This window comes from Orcinus orca, chromosome 11, assembly GCF_937001465.1.
Source record: "Orcinus orca chromosome 11, mOrcOrc1.1, whole genome shotgun sequence".
Classification (NCBI taxonomy): Eukaryota; Metazoa; Chordata; class Mammalia; order Artiodactyla; family Delphinidae; genus Orcinus; species Orcinus orca.
The window spans coordinates 74,689,887-74,702,141 of NC_064569.1; the positions used below are offsets into that span (position 1 = coordinate 74,689,887).

General features: G+C 40.1%; 1 long non-coding RNA gene across 1 annotated transcript in view; it reads right to left on the minus strand.

Annotated features, from left to right (window-relative positions):
* LOC117201169 (uncharacterized) overlaps positions 1-12,255 on the minus strand; it is a 116,876-nt gene that overhangs the window by 50,350 nt on the left and 54,271 nt on the right. Inside the window, exon 3 of the long non-coding RNA XR_007470315.1 lies at positions 6,775-6,926. This is a non-coding gene — a long non-coding RNA (uncharacterized LOC117201169). The remainder of the gene's footprint in view (positions 1-6,774; positions 6,927-12,255) is intronic.

A 12,255-nucleotide genomic window follows, 5' to 3' on the forward strand; every position in this document is an offset into this window, starting at 1 on the left:
CCCCTGCCCATATCCTCAAGTCCACTCTCTAGTAGGTCTGCATCTTTTTTTTCTTTTTTTTTTATCACATAAATAGCCACTTAATTAAGTCATATTAATAAGTTAATTAAATCTTTTAGGTCTGCATCTTTTTCCCCATCTTGCCCCAAGGTTCTTCAGACCATTTTCTTTTTTGTTTCTTTAGATTCCATATATATGTGTTAGCATAAGGTATTTGTTTTTCTTTCTGACTTACTTCACTCTGTATGACAGTCTCTAGGTCCATCCACCCCACTACAAATAACTCAGTTTCGTTCCTTTTTATGGCTGAGTAATATTCCATTGTATATATTATATGTGCCACATCTTCTTTATCCCTTCATCTGTTGATGGACACTTAGGTTGCTTCCATGTCCTGGCTATTGTAAATAGAGCTGCAAAGAACATTCTGGTACATGACTCATTTTGAATTATCATTTTCTCAGGGTATATGCCCAGTAGTGGGATTGCTGGGTCGATGGTAGTTCTATTTTTAGTTTTTTAAGGAACCTCCATACTGTTCTCCACAGTGGCTGTATCAATTTACATTCCCACCAACAGTGCAAGAGGGTTCCATTTTCTCCACACCCTCTCCAGCATTTACTGTTTGTAGATTTTTTGAGGATGGCCATTCTGACAGTGTGAGATGATATCTCATTGTAGTTTTGATTTGCATTTCTCTAATGATTAATCATCTTGAGCATTCTTTCATGTGTTTGTTGGCAATCTGTATATCTTCTTTGGAGAAATGTCTATTTAGGTCTTCTGCCCATTTTTGGATTGGGTTGTTTGTTTTTTTGATATTGAGCTGCATGAGTTGCTTGTATGTTTTGGAGATTAATCATCTGTCAGTTGCTTCATTAGCAAATATTTTCCCGCATTCTGAGGGTTGTCTTTTCATCTTGTTTATGGTTTCCTTTGCTGTGCAAAAGCTTTTAAGTTTCATTAGGTCCCATTTATTTATTTTTGTTTTTATTTCCATTTCTCTAGGAGGTGGGTCAAAAAGGATCTTGCTGTGATTTATGTCATAGTGTTCTGCCTATATTTTCCTCTAAGAGTTTGATGGTGTCTGGCCATACAATTAGGTCTTTAATCCATTTTGAGTTTGGGTATGGTGTTAGGGAGTGTTTTAATTTCATTGCTTTACATGTAGCTGTCCAGTTTTCACAGCACCACTTATTGAAGAGGCTGTCTTTTCTCCACTGTATATTCTTGCCTCCTTTATCAAAGATAAGGTGACCATATGTGCATGGGTTTATCACTGGGCTTTCTATCCTGTTCCATTACAGATGGATACAGACAGTATTTTTGTTTTTGTGCCAGTACCACACTGTCTTGATTACTGTAGCTTTGTAGTATAGTCTGAAGTCAGGGAGCCTGACTCCTCCAACTCCGTTTTCCTTTCTCAAGATTGCTTTGGCTATTCAGGGTCTTTTGTGTTTCCATACAAATTGTGAATTTTTTTGTTCTAGTTCTGTGAAAAATGCCAGTGGTAGTTTGATAGGGATTGCATTGAATCTGTGGATTGCTTTGGGTACTACAGTCATTTTCACAATGTTGATTCTTCCAATCCAAGAACATGGTATATCTCTCCATCTATTTGTATCATCTTTAATTTCTTTCATCAGTGTCTTATAATTTTCTGCATACAGGTCTTTTGTCTCCTTAGGTAGGTTTATTCCTAGATATTTTATTCTTTTAGTTGCAATGGTAAATGGGAGTGTTTCCTTAATTTCACTTTCAGATTTTTCATCATTAGTGTATAAGAATGCAAGAGATTTCTCTGCATTAATTTTGTATCCTGCTACTCTAACAAATGCATTGATTAGCTCTAGTAGTTTTCTGGTAGCCTCTTTAGTATTCTCTATGTATAGTATCATGTCACCTGCAAATAGTGACAGCTTTACTTCTTCTTTTCCAATTTGGTTTCCTTTTATTTCTTTTTCTTCTCTGATTGCTGTGGCTAAAACTTCCAAAACTATGTTGGATAATAGTGGTGAGAGTGGGCAACCTTGTCTTGTTCCTGATCTTAGTGGAAATGGTTCCAACTTTTCACCACTGAGGACGATGTTGGCTGCGGGTTTGTCATATATGGTCTTTATTATTTTGAGGAAAGTTCCCTCTATGCCTACTTTCTGCAGGGTTTTTATCATAAATGGGTGTTGAATATTGTCGAAAGCTTTCTCTGCATCTATTGAGATGATCATATGGTTTTTCTCCTTCAATTTGTTAATACGGTGTATCACGTTGATTGATTTGCATATATTGACGAATCCTTGCATTCCTGGGATAAACCCCACTTGACCATAGTGTATGATCCTTTTAATGTGCTGTTGGATTCTGTTTGCTAGTATTTTGTTGAGGATTTTTGCATCTATGTTCATCAGTGATATTGGCCTGTAGTTTTCTTTCTATGTGACATCTTTATCTGGTTTTGGTATCAGAGCAATGGTGGCCTCGTAGAATGAGTTTGGGAGTGTTGCTACCTGTGCTATATTTTGGAAGAGTTTGAGAAGGATAGGTGTTAGCTCTTCTCTAAATGTTTGACAGAGTTTGCCTGTGAAGCCATCTGGTCCTGGGCTTTTGTTTGTTGGAAGATTTTTAATCACAGTTTCAATTTCAGTGCTTGTTATTGGTCTGTTCATATTTTGTATTTCCTCCTGGTTCAGTCTTGGCAGGTTGTGCATTTCTAAGAATTTGTCCATTTCTTCCAGGTTGTCCATTTTATTGGCATAGAGTTGCTTGTAGTAGTCTCTCATGATCCTTTGTATTTCTGCAGTGTCAGTTGTTACTTCTACTTTTTTATTTCTAATTCTATTGATTTGAGTCTTCTCCCTTTTTTTCTTGATGAGTCTGGCTAATGGTTTATCAATTTTGTTTATCTTCTCAAAGAACCAGCTTTTCAGTTTATTGATCTTTGCTATCGTTTCCTTCATTTCTTTTTCATTTATTTCCAATCTGATCTTTATGATTTCTTTCCTTCTGCTAACTTTGGGGTTTTTTTGTTCTTCTTTCTCTAATTGCTGTAGGTGTAAGGTTATGTTGCTTATTTGAGATGTTTCTTGTTTCTTAAGGTAGGCTTGTGTAGCTATAAACTTCCCTCTTAGAACTGCTTTTGCTTCATCCCATAGGTTTTCGGTCGTTGTGTTTTCATTGTCATTTGTGTCTAGGTATTTTTTGATTTCCTCTTTGATTTCTTCAGTGATCTCTTGGTTATTAAGTAGTGTGTTGTTTAGCCTCCATGTGTTTATATTTCCTACAGGTTTTTTCCTGTAAGTAATATCTAGTCTCATAGCATTGTGGTAGGAAAAGATACTTGATACGCTTTCAATTTTCTTAAATTTACCAAGGCTTGATTTGTGACCCAAGATATGATCTATCCTGGAGAATGTTCCATGAGCACTTGAGAAGAATGTGTATTCTGTTCTTTTTGGGTGGAATATCCTATAAATGTCAATTAAGTCCATCTTGTTTAATGTATCATTTAAAGCTTGTGTTTCCTTATTTATTTTCATTTTGCATGATCTGTCCATTGATGAAAGTGGGGTGTTAAAGTCCCCTACTATGATTGTGTTACTGTTGATTTCCCCTTTTATGGCTGTTAGCATTTGCCTTATGTATTGAGGTGCTCCTATGTTGGGTGCATAAATATTTACAATTGTTATATCTTCTTCTTGGATTGATCCCTTGATCATTATGTAGTGTCCTTCTTTGTCTCTTGTAATAGTCTGTTTTAAAGTCTATTTTGTCTGATATGAGAATTGCTACTCCAGCTTTCTTTTGATTTCCATTTGCATGGAATATCTTTTTCCATCCCCTCACTTTCAGTCTGTATGTGTCCCTAGGTCTGAAGTGGGTCTCTTGTAGAGAGCATATATATGGGTCTTGTTTTTGTATCCATTCAGCCAGTCTATGTCTTTTGGTTGGAGCATTTAATCCATTTACATTTAAGGTAATTATCAATATGTATGTTCCTATTACCATTTTCTTAATTGTTGTGGGTTTCTTATCGTAGGTCTTTTCCTTCTCTTCTGTTTCCTGCCTAGAGAAGTTCCTTTAGCATTTGTTGTAAACCTGGTTTGGTGGTGCTGAATTGTCTTAGCTTTTGCTTGTCTGTAAAGCTTTTAATTTCTCTGTCCAATCTGAATGAGATCCTTGCTGGGTAGAGTAATCTTGGTTGTAGGTTTTTCTCTTTCATCACTTTAAATATGTCCTGCTACTCCCTTCTGGCTTGCAGAGTTTCTGCTGAAAGATCAGCTCTTAACCTTATGGGGACTCCCTTATGTGTTACTTGTTGTTTTTCCCTTGTGCTTTTAATATTTGTTCTTTGCATTTAATTTTTGATAGTTTGATTAATATGTGTCTTGGCATGTTTCTCCTTGGATTTATCCTGTATGGGACTCTCTGTGCTTCCTGGACTTGATTAACTATTTCCTTTCCCATATTAGGGAAGTTTTCAACTATAACCTCTTCAAATATTTTCTCAGTCCCTTTCTTTTTCTCTTCTTCTTCTGAGACCCCTATAATTTGCATGTTGGTGCGTTTACTGCTGTCACAGAGGTCTCTGAGACTGTCCTCAATTCTTTTCATTCTTTGTTCTTTATTCCACTCTGCAGTAGTTATTTCCACTATTTTATATTCCAGGTCACTTATCCATTCTTCTGCCTCAGTTATTCTGCTTTTGATCCTTTAATTTCATTTTAATTTTTAATTTCATTTATTGTGTTGTTCATCTGTGTTTGTTGCTCTTTAGTTTTTCTAGATCTTTGTTAAACAATTTTTGTATTTTCTCCATTCTATTTCCGAGATTTTGGATAATCTTTACTGTCATTATTCTGAATTCCTTCTCTGGTAGACTGCCTATTTCCTCTTCATTTATTAGGTCTGGTGGGTTTTTATCTTGCTCCTTCATCTGCCGTGTGTTTCTCTGTCTTCTCATTTTGCTTAACGTACTGTGTTTGGGGTCTCCTTTTCGCAGGCTGCACATTCGTAGTTTCCATTGTTTTTGGTGTCTGTCCCCAGTGGCTAAGGTTGGTTCAGTGGGTTATGTAGGCTTCCTGGTGGAGGGGACTAGTGCCTGTGTTCTGGTGGATGAGGCTGGATATTGTCTTTCTGGTGGGCAGGTCCACATCTGTTGGTGTGTTTTGGGGTGTCTGTGGCCTTATTATGATTTTAGGCAACCTCTGTGGTAATGGATGGGGTTGTGTTCCTGTCTTGCTAGTTGTTTGGCATAGGGTTTCCTGCACTGTAGCTTGCTGGTCATTGAGTGGAGCTGGGTCTTGGTGTTTAGATGGAGATCTCTGAGAGATTTTCGCTGTTTGATATTACGTGGAGCTGGGAGGTCTCCTGTGGACCAGTGTCCTGAACTTGACTCTCCCACCTCAGTGGCATAGCCCTGATGCCTGGCTGGAGCACCAAGAGCCTGTCCTCTCATGGCTCAGAATAGAAGAGAAAAAGGAAAGAAAGAAGATAAAATAAAATAAAATAAAGTAAAATAAAATAATGTTTTTAAAATAAAAAATAATTAAGAAAAAAAATTTTTTTAAGTAATTAAACAAAACGGACAGATGGAACCCTAGGACAAATGGTAAAAGCAAAGCTGTACAGACAAAATCACACACAGAAGCATACACATACACGCTAACAAAAAGAAAAAGGGGAAAAAATATATATATATCATTGCTCCCAATTCCACCTCCTCAATTTGGGATGATTCGTTGTCTATTCAGGTATTCCACAGATGCAGGGTACAGCAATTTGATTGTGGAGAGTTAATCCACTGCTCCTGAGGCTGCTGGGAGTGATTTCCCTTCCTCTTCTTTGTTCGCACAGCTCCCACGGTTCAGCTTTGGATTTGGACCGGCCACTGCGTGTAGGTCGTCTGAGGGCATCTGTTCTTCGCTCAGACAGGACGGGGTTAAAGGAGTAGCTGATTCGGGGGCTCTGGCTCACTCAGGCCAGGGGGGAGGGAGGGATACGAATGCGGGGCAAGCCTGCTGCAGCAGAGGCCAGCATGACGTTGCAACAGCCTGAGGCGCGCCGTGTGTTCTCCCGGGGAAGTTGTCCCTGGATCACGGGACCCTGGCAGTGGCAGGCTGCACAGGCTCCCAGGAGGGGAGGTGTGGATAGTGACCTGTGCTCGCACACAGGCTTCTTGGTGGCGGCAGTAGCGGCCTTAGCGTCTCATGCCCGTCTCTGGGGTCCGCACTGATAGCCGCGGCTCACGCCCCTCTCTGGAGCTCCTTTAAGCAGCGCTCTTAATCCCCTCTCCTCGCACACCAGGAAACAAAGAGGGGAGAAAAAGTCTCTTGCCACTTCGGCAGGTCCAGACTTTTTCCCGGACTCCCTCCTGGCTAGCTGTGGCGCACTAGCTCCCTTCAGGCTGTGTTCACGCAGCCAACCCCCGTCCTCTCCCTGGGATCCAACTGAAGCGCGAGACTCAGCTCCCAGCCCCCACCCGCCCCGGCGGGTGAACAGACAAGCCTCTCGGGCTGGTGAGTGCTGGTCGGCACTGATCCTCCGTGCGGGAATCTCTCCGCTTTGCCCTCTGCACCCCTGTTGCTACGCTCTCCTCTGTGGCTCTGAAGCTTCCCCCCTCTGCCACCCACAATCTCTGTCCACAAAGGGGCTTCTACTGTTTGGAAACCTTTCCTCCTTCACGGCTCCCTCCCACTGGTGCAGGTGCCGTCCCTATCCTTTTGTCTCTGTTTTTTCTTTTTTCTTTTGCCCTACCCAGGTATGTAGGGAGTTTCTTACCTTTTGGGAGGTCTGAGGTCTCCTGCCAGCGTTCAGTAGGTGTTCTGTAGGAGTGTTCCACATGTAGATGTATTTCTGATGTATTTGTGGGGAGGAAGGTGATCTCCACATCCTACTCCTCCACCATCTTGAAGCTCCTCTGAGAATTCTCTCTTAAGGGGAAAAAAGGAAAACAAAAATAGAAAAATGCAATTTAACCATTGTGTCTTTAATTATTTTTTTAGCATCTGTTATTAAATAACTACCACAAAAACCACATGTGGGGATGTGAAATTCTATGCAGTCGTCCATATTTAAAGCTGTTTATTTTCATGCCATTTAGTAGTTTTTGTGTTCTTGTAATTTTTTTAAAGAGGAAATAATATATGTACCTGAAGCATGTTTTTGTCCAAATTTATATTCATGCTACTCTTTACTTTGGCTTCTCTAGGAGGTGTCAAATTTTAAGTAAAACCCACAAGGCATTATTATTGTTATTTTATGTAGCCAATGTTCACATAGATTTACCCACATGTTTCTCATTTCTTCCTGTCTTCATCTCAGAGCATTTTTCTTTTGCCTGAAATACATCCTTAAGAATTAATTGCCTTAGTGAAGGGTTGCTGGAGGCAAATTCCCTTTTTTCTTCTTGAAAATGTTTTAATTTCACTTTCATTCATGAAGTATAATGGATGAATATCGAATAGCAATTTGGGAATTACTTTCTTCACACATTTCTGGTATTACCCACTGTCTCTGACTTCCATTGTGGCTGTTGATAAGTCAGCTGTCAGCCTCACTGCTTTGAGCCAGAGAGAACTCTGTTCTGTGCTATCAGAATTCCTTTGGGATGGAAGGAGTTGTACTCTCAGATGCTGAGAGTGCTACCAGCTGACAACCCATGGCTATCAATCTTACTGGAAATTGCTCTCAACTCCGTAGACCCACCTCAACCAAGTTCATGTCTTATTTTTGGAGACTGTTGGTATCTAAATACTCCTCTGACCCATAAACCAGGTGGCATGAAAGGTGCCAACTTTGACTGAGGGCCAGTGTAGGAAATGGCTGTGATGCAAGTGGTCTTGCCATTTGGGCCATTTGACTCAGCAGACCCTAAGTTATTAGATGTATCAAAATTAAAGAAAGGTGCAGAGCGGAGGTTAAGGCAAGCCAAAATAGGAGAATCACCTTTAGAACTCTGAAACAAGGAAATGCCATCTGCAGCATACACCTTTCCAAAACCTGCTTAAGTGTGCTACTTGGCCCTGGTAAAGACTAAGTACATAACCATGAAGCACAAAGCAACCATGAGTCAAATATCCTATTAGGAGCTGGGTTCTGCCCAACATACCAAATTGAGCAGGCCCAGAAGAAATTGATCATAGCTGGAAGGAAAATATTGGGATCAAAGCCAAGACATGGCCAGAGACACGAGGAGGTGGACCCGTGTCACCAATCATGATCTCATTTGTGCCTCTTCCAATGACAAGCTTGGTTCATGGATGGCCTATCTCATGACCTTGAATGTGGGTCAGTATATGAGAATAGCTGAAAATGGACTTGGGCCACACTGCATCCCCATCCCGTGATGGTCTGAAAAGTAAGGTCTGTGAGGTAAAACTTCCCCAGTGGGCAGATCTTTAGGCAACATATCTGATCTTCTTTATGTGGAAAGAGAACTGTCCTAATATTAAATGTGCATGGATTCAACAAATAGCTTAGCTGGTTAGTCATAGGCCTGGAAGAAAAACATATTAGAAGTTCAGAGAAAAGAAGGCCTAGAATAGACATATGTGGATAGACTTTGGGGCCTGAAGAGAGAAGATCTCTGCATTTGCATTACGTGTTATCACAATCATAGAGTGTCATCCAAGGAAGAAGCACTAAACAATCAGATAGAGAGAATGACTTGGCCAGCTGATGTTGACCAGCCTCTGTCATCTGCTTTCCCAGGGCTGGCAAAATGGGTTTGTAAATGTAGAGCCATGGTGGCAGAGAAAGAGGCTATACGTGGGCCCATAATCATGGGTTTCTACCTACTAATGTCCAACCTTCCAGCAGCACTAGCAGGAACATCTCTCAAGGACACCAACAATCCACTTAGCACTAGAATTTGCCTTAGTTGGATCTTTTCTATCCTAGAACGAACACAGATTCATTTTGACTTGACTACATATATTCCAGGTGTGAGTTTGACTTCTTATCCACAGGGTCTTAAACAGACTATTATTTGCAGGCGTACAAAGTTCAAGCCACCCAAATGGGATTCCCAAACAGCATTACATCAGATCAAGGAGTCCATTTTATGACAAATACCGTGGCATGATGGACAAATACTATGAGTTCTACTGGCTACAGGCCTGAGAGAGTGATACAAATGCTAAGTGGTCCAGAGGACTGGAGGAGGCCTAGGGTCTGAGAAAAAAAGGTTCAAGGGGTCCACATCTTGTTACCACAGGGCATGGGTAAGGATGTGGATATCAACAGAAAATTCTGGTACATTCCCAAAGGCTTGGCTAGTGCAGTTCAGACAGGTATAGCAATGACAAGGTTCATGTCAAAAGACCAAGCAGAGGTAGTGAGGACCTGAGAAGAATGTGTAGACCAACAACACCTCCCCAATGTCATGATGTTTGTACCTTCCTGGGCTGGAGGGAAGCAGTGGGGAGAGCCAGGCCCAGAACAACTCTAGTGGGTGGTTTGACCTTTGAATTAATAAGTTTAAATCCTGAGTGGAATTAACAAGTTTTAATTACTTGTTACTATTTAAACCAGAAGAGACCATATTACTCTTCAGTGGCAAGATTAGGAAGTTTTCAACCTCAGAAAAAATGGGGGCACCAAAGCTGAGTTCAGTAATAGAAAAGGTAAAGTTATATTTCCACACCGCTAAGCTGTGACTATTTCAAAACACTACACATGTAACCTTCTTACATGCAGGTGCCCTGACAACAGCTTTCAGAATTTCCTGGAACCCAACTCAAAATTAGCCGTCATGATCCATTCTCATCCCTGCAGGAGGGAGAATTTAATCTAGAAGGAGATAAATTCATCTCATTTAAAAAATATGAAGCAATTTTCTGCACAACCATCCAAATGTCATTTAATGATTCACTTACAGGCACAGACACCTTTACAAAACACTCTTTTTTTTACATTTTTAAATTTTTATTGAAATACAGTTGTTTTACAGTGTTGTATTAGTTTTAGGTGTACAGCAAAGTGATTCAGTTATATATATATATGTATATATTCATTCTTGTTTTACATTCTCTTCCATTATAGGTTATTACAAGATATTGAGTATATTTCCCTGTGCTATACAGTAGGTCCTTGTTGGTTATCTGTTTTATATATAGTAGTGTGTATATTTTAATCCCAAACTCCTAATTTATCCCTCTCCCCCCCTCCAAAACACTCTTAAAATTCTCCAAAACTCATCCTCATACATTACTGGTGGGATTGTAAGGTTGTTCAGCCACTATGGAAGTTGGTTTCATGCTTCTTCAATAAGTTAAACATAGAATTACCATATGATCCAGCAATACCACTCCTAGGGATACTCCAAAGAATTGAAAACAAATATGCAAACAAAAGCTTAGCACAAATACCAGCGCAGCACCACTCACAACAGCCTAAAGCTGGAGACAACCTAAATACCCATCGAAAGAAGAATGGGTCCATAAAATGTGGTGTACCCATGCAGTGGAATATTATTCAGCCACAAAAAGGAATGTAGCATTGATACATGCTACAACGCATATGAAGCTTGAAAACACGCGAAGTGAAAGAATCCAGACACAAAAGGCCACACACTGTATATTCCATTTATTTGAAATATCCAGAATAGGCAAATCCACAGAGACAGAAAGTAGATGTGTGGTTTCCAGGGGGAAAAGGGGAGTGACTCCTAATGAGTGTGGAGTTTCTTTTAGCAGGATGAAAATGTTCTGGAACTAGATAGTGGTGATGGTCTCACATATCATGGCTGCACTTAAAGCCCTGAATTGTACACTTTAAAATGATCAAACTGGTAAATTTTTATGTTATGTGTATTTTACCACAATAAAAAAAAATTCTCCCAAACTCAATTACCAGGTACTTTCCTTGCTCCCAAAAAACAATTTTAGATCTCAAGGAAAGCTTCCTGCAGTTCTAAATAAAGTGGGTCATCAGTTTTTCCTTGTGGGAGACAACCCAAGACTCTGATTGCAACTGAATAAAGTCGTTCAGCTGTTTTACAAGGAAAACACCTGGCACCAAATCCTGGGCTCTGTAAAGAACTGCTAGCTAAGCCTCTTCCCCAGGGTAAATTCGGGAGAAGCACTATGAGTCTGAGCTTGCCAGGTTCATGGGGACCACACCCAGCAGTTAATAAGTTGTTCCGAACTCTGCATGCCCCATCTTAATAACTAGTTCTCTTCCCAGTTTGTAGGTTCCCATAATCATGTGGCTACTCAAATGAGAACAGCGAAAACCACTAACAATTTGGAGACGAGACAGAGTCCAGAAAAGGAAGAAAAGTCATGAAAATATAAATTTAGCTTGAGGTGTTCCATGAACACAAGGCAGAGACCTAGAATTAGGCCTTGTCCTAAATTTTGAAATTGACAGAAGAGTGGCTTCTCTGAAAGCAGAATCATTTGGGTAAGGAAATCTCTCAAGGAGGCATCTGCATGAGCAAAAGGAAATTGATCAAAGAATTCAAAACTTTTGGAATTCAAAACAAAAGACTCTTTGGTCCATCTGGTGACAACTGGTCAGAGCAATGTGCCATAACGTTAATCTGAGAACCAACCTGCAGGTAGCAAGAGAAACATAGCTTCCTCTACCCTCAGAATGCTAGTTATAAATGCTAGCTTTTAAGTTAGACCAAGGACAGTAGTCAGCAGGAAAAAAATATGAGTATGAAGAGGTAGGCAGGAGCCAGATAATGTAAAATCTTGGTCTGGGATTTCTTCTAAGCTCAATTAAAAGACACTGCAGAGTTTTAAACAGAAAAATTGGCATCGTATAATTTACATTAATAAAACAGCGCTCTCTCTGGTTGTGTGGAGGATGGATGGATTGCCAGGAGCAAGAATAGTTGCCAGGACAAAAGCTAGATGATGGTGGCTTGGACAAAGTGGGTAACAGTGGAGATCTAGAAAAGTGGATGGATTCAGAACATATTTAGGAATAGAATCTACAGGACTTGTTGATGGAATAGAATATGTGGAAGGGGAGCAGAAAGGGAGGAGTCAAGGATGACTTCCAGATGGAGAGGAAGGCTGTAGCATCTGGACTTTTTGTTGCAATAAGCAAAGCTGGTATTCACCCTGTAGGAAATCTAGTATACATTTGCCCCTTCACTCCTACAAGATTGTGCTATCCGGCCCAATTGAGTCAATGCTATATATTTTTTCTAAATCTTTGCCAACATGAGAAATGAAAATGGTGTCTCATTATGTTTTTTGAATTAACAGTGAAGTAAAACACTTGTTTATATATTTGTTGGCCATT